This window comes from Ruditapes philippinarum, unplaced genomic scaffold (genome assembly GCF_026571515.1).
Source record: "Ruditapes philippinarum isolate M1 unplaced genomic scaffold, ASM2657151v2 ctg16282_1_1_1_1, whole genome shotgun sequence".
NCBI classification, from domain to species: domain Eukaryota; kingdom Metazoa; phylum Mollusca; class Bivalvia; order Venerida; family Veneridae; genus Ruditapes; species Ruditapes philippinarum.
The window spans coordinates 1-16,917 of record NW_026861375.1 but is presented as its reverse complement, the minus strand read 5'-3'; the positions used below and the strand labels follow the sequence as shown (position 1 = coordinate 16,917).

Genomic DNA, 16,917 nt, shown 5'->3' with positions numbered 1-16,917 from the left:
TGCCTATTCACATTTTGCTTGACTTTGTTTGGTATGAATCTAAAAATTTACCATTTTCATAAGTAACATTTTTTTTGAATATTTAATTGTGTAACAAAGATATATAAGGTCATCTCCATAAAAGTACTGGTAGGAGCAAATCATGTTCATCTAAAATTGCAAGAACTTTTTCAAAACTAGCATTGCTACTACAGACCAAGACAATTTTAATTTCTTAGTGTCAACATAAAAGTGGACATTCCCTCTACACTATTAATAACAGTTGTATATCTAAGTTCACTCCCTGAAAGAGTAAGTCATAGCAGTACCAAACCTTGACCACAGGAAAGAAAAGACAAAACAATTAACAGCTGTAATATAGTTTTATTTTGTACTTCATGGTCTTATAAGTAACTCATGACACTCATTGGATACATGTATTGCTAATAGATGCTCACACAGGACATCAATATATCAAGCAAAAAGCCAAAAATGGAAATTACATAACATGATATTAATGTCAGGAAAAAAAACAATTGTGAAGCAACACCTGGTCTTTCCACAGAAAAGAACATCACCAAAAAAGTAATTTAACCTTGTACATGGTTATTCATTGGAAAACGATAAGCAAAAACATTTTGTACTTTCATTCAGCCAAACATCTGTTTCTTCTCCAGTATGTTTTGTGTACATACTACATGACAAGTTAACATATTGATGGCTGAAGCAACACTGGTCTAACTTAAAAAAAAAAATTCTTCAAAAATTACTTTTTTACATTTTTAGCCTAAATTGCATGAAATACACAAGTAAATAAAATATTAGAAATAATCGTGAAATTTTATTGTTTTTTTATTTACCACTTGGAAATATTAAATACAAAAACTAAGAATGATAGAGGAAAGAGAAATGTAACAAATTACTGTAATTGAAATATGGGGAAAAATATATTAAAAAATGTCACAAAATTTGAGTACTTGTATGGTGGACAAAGCTATAGATACAAGTGCCATGCCATGTTTAATTATAAAGAGCTGCAAAAGCTTTTCTTTGACAACTTAGAGATATCACCTTACTTTATGCAAAATGTTCTAAAAGTTAATTAGGATTATACTTGAAAACCTGACTTGCACTATTTTTTCAGATTATCAATTTATTGATGCTATAAACATTAAATAAAAACATATAATTCTATGAAAGTATTGGATTTGAATTTGCAACCAGCACAGACTGATATCAACTGACACACAACTGTGCCAGCTAGTTTATATGGGTATGCACTCTTTGCAGCTTGGACAATAAGACCCTTTCAACCATGTTGGCAATTAAGTGTGTGGTTCAATCAACTGGCAAGGGTGCCTGCAGATCTGGTCTACACTGGTCAACATGGCCTGAAACGTTTGTTTCCAGCACTATTAGGGTTCAACCAGTATTTCATAGAGTTTGTTAAGAAAAAAGTTTAACAAGTCTACAATTAATGCTAATAGAACATTATCATATGTTTGACATCACAGGATTCTAATAAAGTCATTACAAAAAAATTATTATACACTAGTGTAATAAAGATTTGACGTCAATGTCGTTTAAAGTATTGGAAGTGTTGATTAAGTTGGCTTGTTAAAATAGTAAAAGAAAGAATAATTTTCAATGTTTTGACAGGAAAATCTAACATGTGATAAAAGAATATTACATTTGTGACTTTCCAAATTGCATTAATTAAAACTTTTAAAATGCTCGACAGAGCCTCACATTTTATTTTTCTTTATTCAACTTATATGATAAATTCAATATGAAAATACAATTATGTCATATCTTCCATGTAAATGCATACTACTACTTGAATGTTACTTATGTGTCTGATAATTTTTGTGCCGTGGCACAAACGACTAGATTCTCTTAATCTTAATAGGACGCTTCAGGGTAAAAATGTCACTCCATTCAATCGACCCTTTCTTGTTTGTAGTTTGGTTTTCTTTGAATCACCTGTAAAAAAATGACAAAACTTTACTTTACTCTGCATTTAAAGCAACATTTATAACATTGTTTCTACCAAAATTGTGATCACTTAAATAAATGCACAAATTTTAAACTTAAATTCGGGCACTAAGTGTTCAATTTTGGTTAAGGCTTTCTTCCAAGCATGTAGTGCTTTGTTATTTTAGATTTAATGTACAGTCAAACCTGTAAGTAAAGACCACTCATGGGAATGGCAAAATGTGTTATTGATTTACTTGTCAGTCTTTATCACTTACGGACGTTTTTGGAAGTTTTCATATAGACATATAGGCAAAATTAAAACTGTTCAATAGAATTTCTTTAAACTTGGCATGTAAGATGTTGTTAGAATATGATAACAGAAACATTTTAAGCAAAAAAAAAATTTCTCGTTTTTGAGTCATTTGCCTTTGAAATGGACTTTTTGTTAAATTCAAGGGCAGATAATTTACAATGAAGAGAATTAATACATTTTTTTTCTTATTTTCATCAAGCTTACCTTCATTTTAGTTGATATGCAAAATTTCAAGAACAAATTTAGAGTGGGTAGTTTTTATTCCCACTTCTTCTGTGCATTTTTTCTTAAAAAATGGCCTGTTTTTTTAAGGATTTAAAGTACCTTTATTTTCATTGAAAAAGTTAATGGAAACAATGTAAGGAATTGCATATTATTATGTATTGTACTCAAAAATAAAAAGAAAAGCATAATGCAGAAGTAATAACAAGAATTCATTTGAGTATTTGTATAAGTTATCTGCCCTTGAAATGACCTCAAATAAGTAGAAAAGTCTGACAATTCCTTGAGACGTTTTTAGGAAAGCATTTTCAGGGAAGGTTCTGTTGAAATAATAAATATGTGAAATGCTATTTAGTTTGGTCTTTTAAGTTAAATATGTCTCAAAATTTATTGTCACTGAATAGGGACATCACTGAGGTGGCAGGATGACTGACTAAATTGACTACAAATCTAATAATGTTTCTAAGTTCTGACATTCTGAAGTTGGTTGGTAAAATATAATTCAACCTTTAAAATAAGTTTTTCAGAAATGTGCAGAGTTTGTGCTATATGTTGTATGATAATGAAGTTAAGGAAAAATACATACTTAGTTGAATGTTACGCGGCTTTGTTTTTGGATTTGTTAAGAAATTGTGTACAGTAGTCTTCAAGCCTCGCTGTAATCACTGTCTGGAAAAACTTGTAAAATTGCACATCGGAGTACATCTGTGTTGCACTGCTCTACTACACTTGAATGGAAGAGAAAAATATTGTTTAAACAATTTATTGTGGGTAAAGGGTTTGATGCTACTTCCAACAACAATTTAGTCATATCACGACGGCAGTAAATACTTGCCCTGCTACAAAGTTTACCAGGTATACTAGTAAATATTAACTTGCACTACAGAATTTTAATATTGGTTAATGTCACATATAATAATGCAATACATGGCACCAAAGTAAATATTAAAGGCCAGGAGGTCTTCTGCACAAAATAGCATTTAGCCATCCCAACAGTAGAGACTTGTGAATAATTCCATTGTTCAAATTGAATATTATATTAAAGTCATGAAAATGTAGACTTCTTCATGTTTCCAATGGTTTTTTAAAAAAATATTTCTGACTGTATTGTTATTTAAAAACCATTATTGGAATCCTATCAAGTTATATTCACTGATAGACATGACAATATGTATAATATCAATTTAGTATCAAATCTGAAGAATCCATTTCATATATAAACATGTGTATACATGTACATGTACCTTGTTAGAACCTGAGCTCCTTAATTTCACTGAAGCATTCATACTATCCCTCTGTCCACCTGCAACACATGGGAGAAAAATGCTATAATACTTTAATAGTAAGTAAATAATAAATATTTACATTAAAATAAGCAACTTCTCATTTCATAATTATATGAATGAAACAGAGACACTTTTCCCTGGGTTTTAAATCAAGCTAAAAATGATTATGTTACTTAAAATATGGAATTTAAAATTGCATACACAACCCTAACCAAGTCTAGCACTGCTGCAAACATAGACTTGCAAAGGATAAAATTCCTCCAGTTATTCAAATAATCTTAAGTTCGAATACAATTAATATGAATACAAACTTTAAGATTTGTCCTCAGCTGTAGAGGTGTCAGAGGTTCTAGAGGTATGACCTTGTAGACATGGTGTTGGCTTACTTGATGGGTTTGATCTGCATACATCTCTCTGAAAGCAGTACAAATTTATTTACAGATAATTTAAATTTGCATTCTGTAGGCCTACATATGATTGATAAATACAATTATTCACAATAAAGTAATAAAAATATGTGTGTAATGTAATCTATTATAGCTCATATGATTTATTAACTATATTGCCTTATGTGGCATCAGAAGGTAACACTCTGTAATGTCCCATGCAAACAACTTATATGGCACCAGACAGTATTGAACAAGATATAACAATGGTCGTAGGACAGGGCGGACCGTGAGACAGGGCAAACCATACCAGGACGGACCATATGTTTGGAAAGGGCGGACCATATCTTGGAAAGGGCGGACCATGACTAGAGATGAGGTGGACCATAATTAATTTCAAATTTAATACTGCTATTTCATTTATTTTATTTTTTTATCTTTTAATATCAATGTTATCAAAACAAAAAAATGTTTAAAAAAATAAATTAATATAATTTTATACTAGTACATGTATACAATGTATATTACAGTGAATACTTAGAGTATTAACATTTACAGTACCCTTGCAATTATAAGTATAAAATAGGTAGGGTAAGATAGTGGGAATGGATTGAAAAAAATCTTATAAGTAAAACATATTTTCGTTCTGCACTGAAGTAAATAAACTTGACAAAATTACTTTAATTGTAATATTTTTTTATATAATCCATTCATAACATTTAAGTTTTATAAAGGAAAAATGATTATTTATATTAGTTCATTCCTTACTAACTATAGGACAACCAAGAATAGTTTAAATACAATTCTTACACAACCCGCATTTTTCCCTATCGAACATAGAAGAACCGAAAGTGTGTGTTATCATGCTATAAAATCACTGTTTGACGTTCTATATTTAGACATGTGACGTAATCATTATACACGTGACGTAACCACTAAAAATGTGACGCGCTGACAATAAGTACGGACACAAATCAGGCGCAATTTAGCTAATTATCATGCACGGGCAGCATTTATTTGTTGATGTCTTGTAAGAATCGAAATAATATATCCAAATCGGTGATTTTATTGCTTCATAACATCACTGTTTGTCGTTCGGATGCGCATCATTATATCACTCAGGCTACGCCCTCGTGATATAATTCCCCGCATCCGAACTCCAAACAGTGATGTTATTGAGCAATAAAATCACAGTTTGGGATATATTATTTCTTAATCGTCAATGACCATAATTATACATTATGTATATCAATTTGCTAAACAGACAGCATCTTAAAGTTCATGATGTAAACTAACTTGTCAAAGGAATCAAAATTGAAGGAAGTCAACCACGAGAAAGGAGTCAAAAAAGATAAAATATTCCATCAAGACACTTTCCACCAAAAAAAAATAATTCTGGATAGGTGCGCAATTTTGTTTGTAATTCCAGACCGCCTCGTCTTGAGTCAGGGTCCGCCCTGTCCCAAAATATGGTCCGCCCAATCCAAACATACGGTCCACCCTGTCTCACGGTCCGCCCTGTCCGTAATTCATAACAATATAGCACAAATCCATTTTTATCTTTTCTATATTTTGATATTAAATGAATAACAAGATTAAACAAATGTTTATGTCAAATCAATCATTCATTGCGACTAACACCTTTGTTTCACTCATTCGCAAAAATCATTAGAGAGGGTATCATGTTGCCCTAAGCCGCTTGATAATTGCAAAGGCCGGTGTAAACAATGTCTTTGACGTCACACCGTATACAGATCAAGATCAAGATTCACATTTAAGTTTTAACTGCAAATTGCATATAAGAAACTAAGGTCGTAAGGGAAGTAACTCATACTATCTGAACCCCATCTGCGAATTATGATGAACGATGATTGTCGTGATTATGACAAGTAAGAGATTCAACAATATTATTTTATCACAAAACGTCAAAAGACTGTCTAGACTCTATGCGCAATTGGCGCAAAGATATTAACTACTTTAACTGATAAAGATGTTAGCTTTAATCTTGTAAAAAGAAACCTTTTATCATAATAACAAAAATATAACAAAATAACCATACCAAGACTTCTGAAACCCTTTGGTCACATATCCTCGATGATATCTAACACTGTATTCCCTTTCATACTCGTCTAGTTGAAAACATCGGCTGGCGGGCCATTTTCCGGATGTTTTTGCTGAAAATCGTTCTGTCAGACGGTTTACGGCAGATAAATTTGTATAGAGAAGGGGCATGAAATCTGTATAGACTTTCGCTTTAAGTTATTTCAAAATTCTTTGATGGGACAAACAGATGGAGTCCATTTCTACATCCCCCTTTTTTCTTCCAAAACGCAGGAAACAATTATCCTATACAGAGTTTATCTCTAATACTTTTGAAGTTATTCTCTGGATACAAAAACACAGACTATGATATCTTTTAATTGTAAGTGAGACCTTTTAAGACCAAACTCATAATATACTCTATAACAGACACTATTATTCTTTGCCTTGACCTTAGTGTAGGCGACTGGTTATTGCACATGGCACAATGTCACAATGTATTTACAAAATCCCTTGATCTATGAAGAAGTTATCAACCGGACACAAAATATACCCTATAACAGACTATATTAATATTTGACCTCTAGGTGTGATCTTGACCTTAGAGGTAGGGGTGCAGGTGTTGCGCATGACACATCATCTTATTATGGTGACTATTAAAAGTATTTGTGCCAAGTTTTTTTTTCAAAATCCATTGATCTATGAAGAAGTTATAGACCTGACATAAAATACACCCTATAATAGACTATGCTAATTTTTGACCTCTAAGTGTTACCTTGAACTTGGAGGTAGGGATACAGGTGTTTCACATGACACATTGCAGGGCTCTCGATTGACACGGGTATCCGGGTTTTGATTCATGAAAATCAGGAAATGCTCACATTTGACATGTGATAAAATTGCACAAGAGTCAATTTGCCACATGGGAATTTTTAGCTATGCATTAATTATTACCTGCAATCCACTCCTAATCACCTATTAAATCCTACATATGTTTAAATCACACTCAATTAAAAATGTCAACAGGCAGTTTAAGTCGTGTATAAAGTGCTTTACACACAGCCGTTTTACTCCATTTACAAAATCTTTCGATAAATTCAAACATGGCCCCAGCTTTGCCGTGTGCAAAATGCGCTGCGCTTTGAAGATGGGAACCAGTCAGCTATTTGGTAATATGTTGGTTCCCATACTTCAAAGCGGGGCGTAATTGTACACGGCAAAGCTGGGGCCACGTTTGAATTTATCGAAAGATTTTATAAATGGAGTAAAACGGCGATGATCTTGATGTTTATTTCGGCTGTTGCATTGTTTATATTACCATTGAAGTTTAAAATTGACCATCATCGTGAAGAATTATATCTTCTGTGATGATGGACCAAAGGATTATGTAAAAATATTGGACATGGAATAAAATACATGGTGATGTTGAAGGTAGGTGTGCGGATATTTTCCGACAAACATTTTTATCTTGTGTCTATTATTATAGACGTTGAAATATGAAATTTATATTAAATTTTTTTGATATATATGATCAGTACATGTGCTGGGATTAACAAATATACATTTCATTTGGATTTTAAACTAAAGGCGTTTTAATCTCCACAACCCAAGTGTCTGTGGCATTGAACAGATATTAGAAAGATCTACTCATGTTAGAGTACCGAGTAATATTTGACTTTCCGCGTACAAGGTATCTTCCACTTTACAGTATCTTATGATATAACACTATTCTGTGACTGAGTAGTGTCTTTTGTTAAACACGCAAACGGCAAAGTGACTTGCACATTTTGTAAACGTTATGAATTTTGCTACTAAATACATCCTATTTACTGACTCAAATAAAACACGGATTTCATAGATTAATTTCGCGCTAAATTATAAACTTTCTGATGATTTCAAGATAAATATACAAACCTGGAGCAATTTTCAAATGAAAATCCCGGCTTTTCGACATCGACAGCAGCCATGTTTGCGAAATTGTTAATATTGGTTACTTCTCTTTGATGACTAAGATATATCATGCGCGTTTTCGGGAACCAGCATTTTTCAGCTTGCTATAAGCCGTTCATCCATACCCGGTAAATAGTTTGTAAAACACGGTCTGTACGGTAATAATATAAATATGTGCTTTGATATGTTTTATTCTTAACACCGGCCGTTTAACTCAGTTAGTTTTAACAACCTTTTATGACAGTTATATTTTTTAATAAAATCTGGATTCATTGATGGAAAAAAATTCTTATTGAATAATTGTGTTTGAAATTATGTTTTTGTACAATAGAAAGGCAGTTTTCTAATACCACTTTACTTTGGAAAATCGTCTATTATTCAGATGTGTAAATTGATCAAGTGTTTGAAATTATTTTTTTTTTTATAACGGTCGCGCATACATTGGTAAGTGTGCTGTTTTTTTGTAAATGCTTACTACTAAACACCAGGGGAATTCTATTTGAAAGACCTTGCAAAATACTAACCTCTACAAAATACAGAGTAGTGTGAAACCATCCAAAGGGTACCATAAAAAGCACTAGAAAGTCAAGGAAATAACACCGTTTTCAACCTCATATTTCAAAATTTCCTCAGTTTATGGGAGGGGACACCCCTCCCAGGCCCACGTACCCCAATTACATACATTTTTCTTTATTCCATATCATCTAAATTTTTACAAAAAAACATAGTATACACATATATCTGTTAAAGTACATTGCCACTCATAAGATGAGCTATAAAAGACATCAATTGCAACTTTTATAACATGAACAAGATGCTGAACCAACCAATTTTCGCCTGTTGCGGTTTATTTTTTTATTTTTCAAAATCTTCAACCCATATGTCAGCACCCCAGGAAACCATGTTTTGTATCCGCCCCTGTAGTAGAGCGTTGTACTGTAAATCGGACGACCCCTGATTCCTGGACGGTATAGTAGGTCACTTTCGATTAGTGATGGAAATCGGATGAAATTTGTCCCAATCGATAATCGGTTCAGTCGGATGGGACATAATCGATAACTTTCGAATAAAGTCGCGTTAAAAAATAATAGGGAAGTAACATTTCTTACCAAGGCACTTGATTATATTTAATAACATGAACTTCATTTAGCACTTTTCAACACAGTTTTTAACCTTATATAGTCATAATTTTACGAAAATAGATTTTTATTTTTCAATGGATATCAAATAATACCATTTTCATCACATATATTTCTTTTGTTTTACATCACTTATTGATCCACTGTTTCAACTCCAAATTGTCTCTGAGTGAATTTTTGCGATCCGCGAGGTGTTCCTAAAGGAAAATTACCGTCAAATTAAATTCCCTTTGATAATTAAAACATTTTTGACGACGTCGCGGAACAAACTTTTGTGAATCGATTATTGTCGTTTTACATAACAGTAAGTGATAATCGGCGACTTGCGACAATCGGAACATCACTACTTTCGATGAATGGAATAGAATAGAATAGGTTATGGGCATTTACAGGCATATAATTACATAATTATGATATTTTACAAGGTGTACAAAACTAAAAGCATATAACATAACTATTATTGTGATTAACAAACATAATTTACAATAGACTCTGTAACAATAAGAAACTAAGGCATATTAAATTAGAAACGTGAATAAAAAAAACTAGTAAGCCAAATGATCCACTATATATGTTCAACCAGATGTTACATTTTTTAGAAATTTGAGTCCAGATGAAAAACATTTATGGACAAAGTTTTCTACAGCACTAATAGTATCATCATTCTCACTAAAAATCGCATATACAAACTGTTCTGACATTTTTGAGTTTTAAAGTTTGTACCTTTTCAGATATATGAGAAATTAATAATGTTCTTTCAAAATCATAAAGATTACTTCTCAACATAAAGTCTGTTTTCAATATCTTGTAATAGACAACATTTGCAAATTGTATCATTGACAGGTATGTTTCGATATCTTCCCGTTTCAATTTCTAGTCTATGAACATTAATTTTAAATTTAGTGAGAGACGATCTAATATAACGTCCAAATAAAGTTCATACATGAAACTTTTTTTAAATTTTGAATAAGTTCTTAATTTCCATTGTGTTCTTTGTAGCATGTGTCTAATCGTTCTGCCCATTTGGTTTTAAACTCACTAATGGCTAAGTTTTTAACAATTTAAGATAAATTCTTACTATAATTCTAATGCTTGGTTACTTTAAGTTTATCTAATACAAAGATCATACTTGATACTCGGCTATTTTTGTTGTGTGCTTGAAAAGTTAAATTTTCTTGAAGTGCAGCGTATATTGTGGCAAGTTTTGATTATTCCTAAAACCATTTTATTTATCTTTTATTCTATAAATTTATTTCTCTCTAAAATTCTTCTGTTTACAGTAAAATATTTAAGATTCACTTTAATCCATGACTTTTCACGTGTTAAATTGGTCCCTGAAATTTTTGGTCATTTCAAGATTAATGATTAAATGTTACGCTTTTATGGTTTTCTTATTTATTGATAATGCTTTCTTTAGTAACTAATTAAATTGAAACTAACTCTATTTTCTCTATATTCTAGCATGAGATTTTTGTGAGTCACACTTTTAGACAGCCTATATAAGGGAGATTTTTTACCATTCCCATTGCTTGTGTTCACGGACAATAAGGTTACTTTTACTTGTCAAAGGACTAAGCCACCTCCATCTCTCTCTTTAAAAAAATTTTTTTTCATCTTTTTGGTTATAAATTTAAAAGGTTTGTTGACTTATTATTTTAATTCTAAGTTTTTCATATTACAGTATTATTTGGTATTATTATGAATCAGTAATTTCTTAGTAAAACTCAGGTCAAATAAAACAGGATTGAACTTGAAAATGTTTTGTTTATTAATGTAGTTGGAATGTGAAAGAGTAAAACAGTACTTATATAGAGGTAATTGAACTAAGCAAAACGGTTACAATATAAGAGATGTTAGTTTTGAGTATAAAGGCCTACTAAAGTATTTCGTTGATTGCGTAATAGTATTTACATATAATGAATATCTTCCAGTTTCACCAAGAATAGCACCATTTGCATGATTTTTGTGAACTCAAGAATACATTTAAAAGCTTTCATATTCAATTTGTCACAATACAAGTTTTTAAATGAGTTTTCGATAATATAATCATCTTTTTTAACAAAACAGGAGGTTATATTCACAGTACCCCGAATTGCACATGCTTATAAAAGAATGGGTTTAACAGTATGATCGAAAAAAATTTAATGTTCTTATTATACTACTTTTCACATTTACAGAATATCTTGATAACTTATAGTAAGCTCGAATTGCACGTTTATACATATTTTCTTGACAAATAGTAAACGAGCCATTTGAACAAAATACCTAAATATTTACGAGATGTTACTTGTTGTAAAATTTTATTTCTATAATAAAGGCTACTTGGGATCATTTTGCCTTTCCCAAATACTAACACAACTTTTGGTACGATAATCAGACAAAGTATCTAAGCATAACTGTAAACCACTAGCACTATTAGACATCAGTATCAAGTCATCTACATATAATGAAAAATTAATATAAAGCTTATCTAATTTAACCGGATCTTGATTTTTTGTGACTGTCCTGGTAAATCATTAACAAAGATCTTGAACAAGTTAGGGCTTAAGTTGTCTCACTGTCTTACACCAACATAATATTTGATTTTATCAGTATTCTCATAACTATGTGCATAATTTTAATTGTAATTTATTCCAGTTTTATTAAAAAAAAGTTATTTGAATTGTAATAATGACTAGATATGGAATATGTCTCTTGTTTTTTCAGATTTGACCTAACATGAACGTAATTATCCTTGTACATATCTCTCAGAACATTTAAAAAGGTCCATTTATTCCATTACTATTCATTTTGACAATAAGAGTAGAGTGTAAAATAGTGTCAAAAGCCTTGGAAAGATCTACAAAATAAGTGTAAACCTTTGAATGGCAAGCTTTAAATTTTTCAATGATAGTTCTCAATACAAACATAATTATGATCAATAGTGCGTGCCTTTGGTTGAAAACCTATCTGTACATTGTTTATAATATCATTTTCACCCAAAAATTTCCTTAGTCTGTTAATAAAATTGCCATCAAACAACTTAGCAATACATGATGTTAAAGAAATGTCCCCATATTTCCTGGGTCTTCTGTGTAATCAGGCATGAAGATAGGTTTGAGAATTCCTGTCTTCCATTCCGAAGGATAAAATTCAACAAATAAAATAGTGTTAAATAGTTTATTTAAACACGGTAATAAATATGAAATCCATATTTCAACATTTCATTTCTAAAACCACCCAGTCCAGCAGACTTGTTGTTTTTAAGGCTTTTAACAGCAGACAATATTTCTTTTTCTGAAATTTGTGTATTTGATGGGAAAATACTGCTGCGAATGAAAATTGCAGCGTCGGTTTGATTCAATCTGTACATGAGGGATAATGAAAAATTGTATAATCCTTCACACATCCTAGGACCCTAGGTACACAATTTTCGACACTTATATGTCAAGTGCTGTAAAATCTGAGTTTAAACAATATTTATTTTCAATTTAAAGCATTTTCGTTTACTAAGATCTTTTAATTATCGATTAGTTGGCAAAGATACTTTTTGTTTCAGATTAGTAAATTTTAAACACTTTTGATCTAGTTTAATTAGTTTAATATATTTTTGTCTGATTTATTTGTTCGTATTTTCATTTTTTCCAGTAGGACATATATTTGGTTTCCATCATTTATTTATCCTTTTCTAGTCAGGTGTCGCTTTTCTTGCGCTTTATGATATGCATGCGCTTTTCGTGACCAACGGTATTTTTTTGTTTGACATTGGTACTAGACACATCGTTTAGAAATTTTCCCACGTCTCCTGCCCTGTGCTTTCTGTAATTTAACTCCACGTATTGTAAAAGAACAACACAATTTTATAATTGTTATTATTTCTATTTCTATTCGAGATTATGATATATACATATATAAATGAAGTGAAATGTGTTTGGCAATGAGATAAAAAGATAAAAACAAAACTGATTTAAAATTGGTATCTAGACTGTGACTATTTTTGCAAGGACACGGGACATTCCACAGAATACTTCTGGGGAAAATGAATAGGAATGATGCGCTGTGTCCTTGAATATGGTATTTAGTAGTTCAGGTATAAGATGGTGATGGTCGACCCTCACAAGATTGTATTTGATTTTGTAGAGAAAGGTTATAGAGCTGATGTTGCGCCTTTGCTCTAGAGTTTCCCAATTAAGACCATTTTACATTTCAGATACAGATTACACTGGTGTAATTGTAGTCATTAGATACATATCTGGCAGCTGACCTTTGAACTTATTTCAATTTGAAAACCAAATATTTTTTCAGCCTCTGTCGATTTTAGTTGTTGACCCTGTAGTTCATAAGGGAATATTACTGAATGTTTCTTGCGGCTGATTCTCAGGATTTCGCATTTATCTAGATTAAATTCCATGTCCTAATCAGATTCCCAGTTTTCAAGGCTGTTGAGATCTTCTTTTTTTCCTTTTTTTTGGAGGAGGGTTGGGGGGGGGGGGTAGGCGGTTGGGCATCTTGGGTTGACGTTGTGTCGTCTGCAAAAAGTCTAACCTTGTCCTTAATACTGTCAGAGGGATCATTTTTATAAGAGCCTTGAGGAACACCGGAGAGAACAGACCTGTAGATTGTCAGAGTTTTGACCATCAACAGCAACTTGTTGGGTTCGACCATATAAAATGATCTTGTCCATGTGAAGACCTTAGAGTTTACACCTAGTCTGTGTTGTTTAAGTCTTCTTTTTTTCAAATAGAATTACAAAGACCCGAATTTCATTTTAAAAGAATGTTGGTGTCAATTTGAACATACGAATTTTTAATAATTAAATCATCAGGTTTCCGGGACTGCTTATAATATCATTAAGGTTTCCGGGACTGCTTATAATATATCATAAAGTATATATAACTTATATTTTGAAGATCAACAGTAGATTAAAATGTCCTGTAATATATAAACGATCTTTTTGCTTATTGTGGCCATGAATAAAAACATATACAGTTGTGTTCCTGAAAACGAAATATATATATGAATGCGTCCATATTGTGGTTTATCTTTGATCATTAAAGATCGTTTAACATGTTATGTCTGGGTAATTTTAATTCGTTATTTTGGTTTATTTATCTCCTTTATCCATATTTGTCATTAATTCTTTTATCTTATTACTACATAAAGTCTATGTTAATTGTGTACGCTAATGGAAATCCAATTTTATTTATATTTTTATTATAACAAGTCTCTCTGATTTAACACTTTGTCAGACAGATACAGCAGTATTTTCTATTTAGCCAATTAAACAGAAGATTATCTCATTTCAACTATTTTGATGATCTAAAGAAAGAAATTTGACAATTGTTTCATTATTCATTGTATCATAAGTCTCCGTAAAACTGAAAATCTAAACTGCTCATTACAAATAATGGAAAATTCACCATTTCGTTTAAAAATGTTGGTTCTTTTCGCACTTACTTGCAAGTTCGAGTATATTGAAATTGACCAATAAGAATTCAGCTTTCATTCGTTGCATAAATTTGCGACAATGGAGATGGAAAATTGAGGAAAAAATGAGAAAATGAATAATTTGCCATGAAAAATCAAGTTAAAAAGAAGACGTAGCGATGGACGATAAGTCCAAAAGTATTACTCTTAATCGTCATGTCGATGATAATGGCGTGTAATGTGAAACTATCTAAGGAACTAACTACTTTCTCTCGCCCGTCCATCTGTCCCTGTTTTGACAGCTGAGATGGGACGAGGGGCAGTGATAATCGTTTTAACCATATTCATATCTGTACCGGTTCCTGTACATGGTTGTAACGGAAGAACCGTATTAACAGATTCAAGTGGCGTAATAACTGATGGAGACAATGCATATCCAAGTTATGCCAGATGTGAATGGTTGATAGATGGTAAGTTACTGCTATAATTTTACAGTTTATTTTATTTTTAGACTGTTTGTGTTGAGTATAGTTGGGTGCCTGTACCAGGCATGTGATACTTGTTCACAATTATTTTCAGTACAAGTACCAATGTTACCACTGGACTACAAGGAAACTTCATGTAGTGATGTATCAGCCATAATTGGGCCCGTGTTGCTTGCCAAAAGTTCTAGCCGTACATAAGTCACATACATAAGACTAGCCAGTATGCACTATTGAGGCTAGCTGTATGGCATTTTTTAAATAAATAACCTAAAACAATAATGAATACAGTAAATTTTTTCTTTACATTGTGAATTAGTCTGACACCGTGACAATTGTGAAAAAAAATCCAAATTGTGAATTTTTTTCTTAGAAATGTAAATTTATATAGATCTTCAAGGCATAACCCAAATGACCCTTTTTCAGATATTTCACAAAGAATTTACCACTCTTTGGGGGCATTTTTCATCCGTTACACTATAACTGTATACATGTGACAAATGAAATCAGCCAAATCTGGATTTTCAGGTGGATTTTGAGGTAACAAGACAACTCACCCCCCAGACGATTCACCCCCCAAAAAAGCAAGACAACTCACCCCTCAAGACAGTTCACCCCCCAAAATAGATAAGACAATTCACCCCTCATAAATGATAATCATGTTTATGGGTAAAAAAGAATAAAAAAGTCAGTATATTTATTTATTATGTCATATCTACAAAATATAACTGTATAACAGCACATATACCATGATGTATGCAACAAAAAATATAATTTTATTCAATCAAATCAAATAGCACATAATTTATATTGAGGGAAATTCCCATAATAATCTTGATATTTTTATTGTATATATGATGTAAACATGTACAACTGTTTAATTATCCATTATCTTAAAGTGCTGAAAAACATATTGTCTATAGATTCTACATCCACTTTTTCATCAGAAGCACTTAACACCTTATCATTGCTTGATTGTCACTTCAACAAAATATCATGAAGAAGAAGTACATTGTATCATTTCTTTTTGGGAATATTGTAAGATTTCAAAATGTCATTTTATGTCATTTAAGTATAATCGGGATGTTTGGGAAATATTGCATGATTGTCATTTCATGTCATTATCACATTTCATTGGGATTAGTATCATTTGGGTTGGGGAATATTACATGTCTCTTAATATATAAAAATATTATTTTTTAAGTAATAAATTATAATAATTAATTTAAATATGACTAAATGTTTTATAAATATCAATTTAGTAAAGAAACACAACAAATTTGTTTATTGCATCTTCTAATTTTAAGATAAATTTCATCAAAATTAAATTTAAGAATTTAAGGGGGTGAATTGTCTGTGTCATTTTTCCAATAATGCGGGGTGAACTGTCTGATGGGTGAATTGTCTGGAAAAAATGGCTTAGGGTGAATTGTCTGGGGGGTGAGTTGTCTGTAAGCCGATTTTGACGCTCAAAACTGGATTTTTTATTGACTCGAATTTCAATGCGTGTTTGGCACATTTGGTTCAAAGAATCTATATTACCCTCAAAATCATTAAATGATTATATTTTTTATGATTTTTTTGTTGATCAATATTAATTTATTTCACCAAAAAATAAATAAATAGATAACTAAATAACTTATATAACTTATAATGTATTGTAGTCATACAGGCTATTTCTAAAACAGTCACATTTTCACATTTCATTATTTTCAGTTTTAAATAATTATATAGATA

At 31.4% G+C, this 16,917-nt stretch overlaps 1 long non-coding RNA gene across 1 annotated transcript; it reads right to left on the bottom strand.

The window, feature by feature from the left end:
- Window positions 1-850: 850 nt before the first annotated feature.
- LOC132715431 (uncharacterized) lies at window positions 851-6,357 on the bottom strand. The gene is made up of 5 exons (XR_009623685.1): window positions 6,223-6,357; window positions 4,089-4,191; window positions 3,736-3,794; window positions 3,078-3,219; window positions 851-1,962 (listed from the first exon to the last, which is right to left on the bottom strand). It is a non-coding gene; the product is annotated as an uncharacterized LOC132715431 (long non-coding RNA).
- Window positions 6,358-16,917: the final 10,560 nt, after the last annotated feature.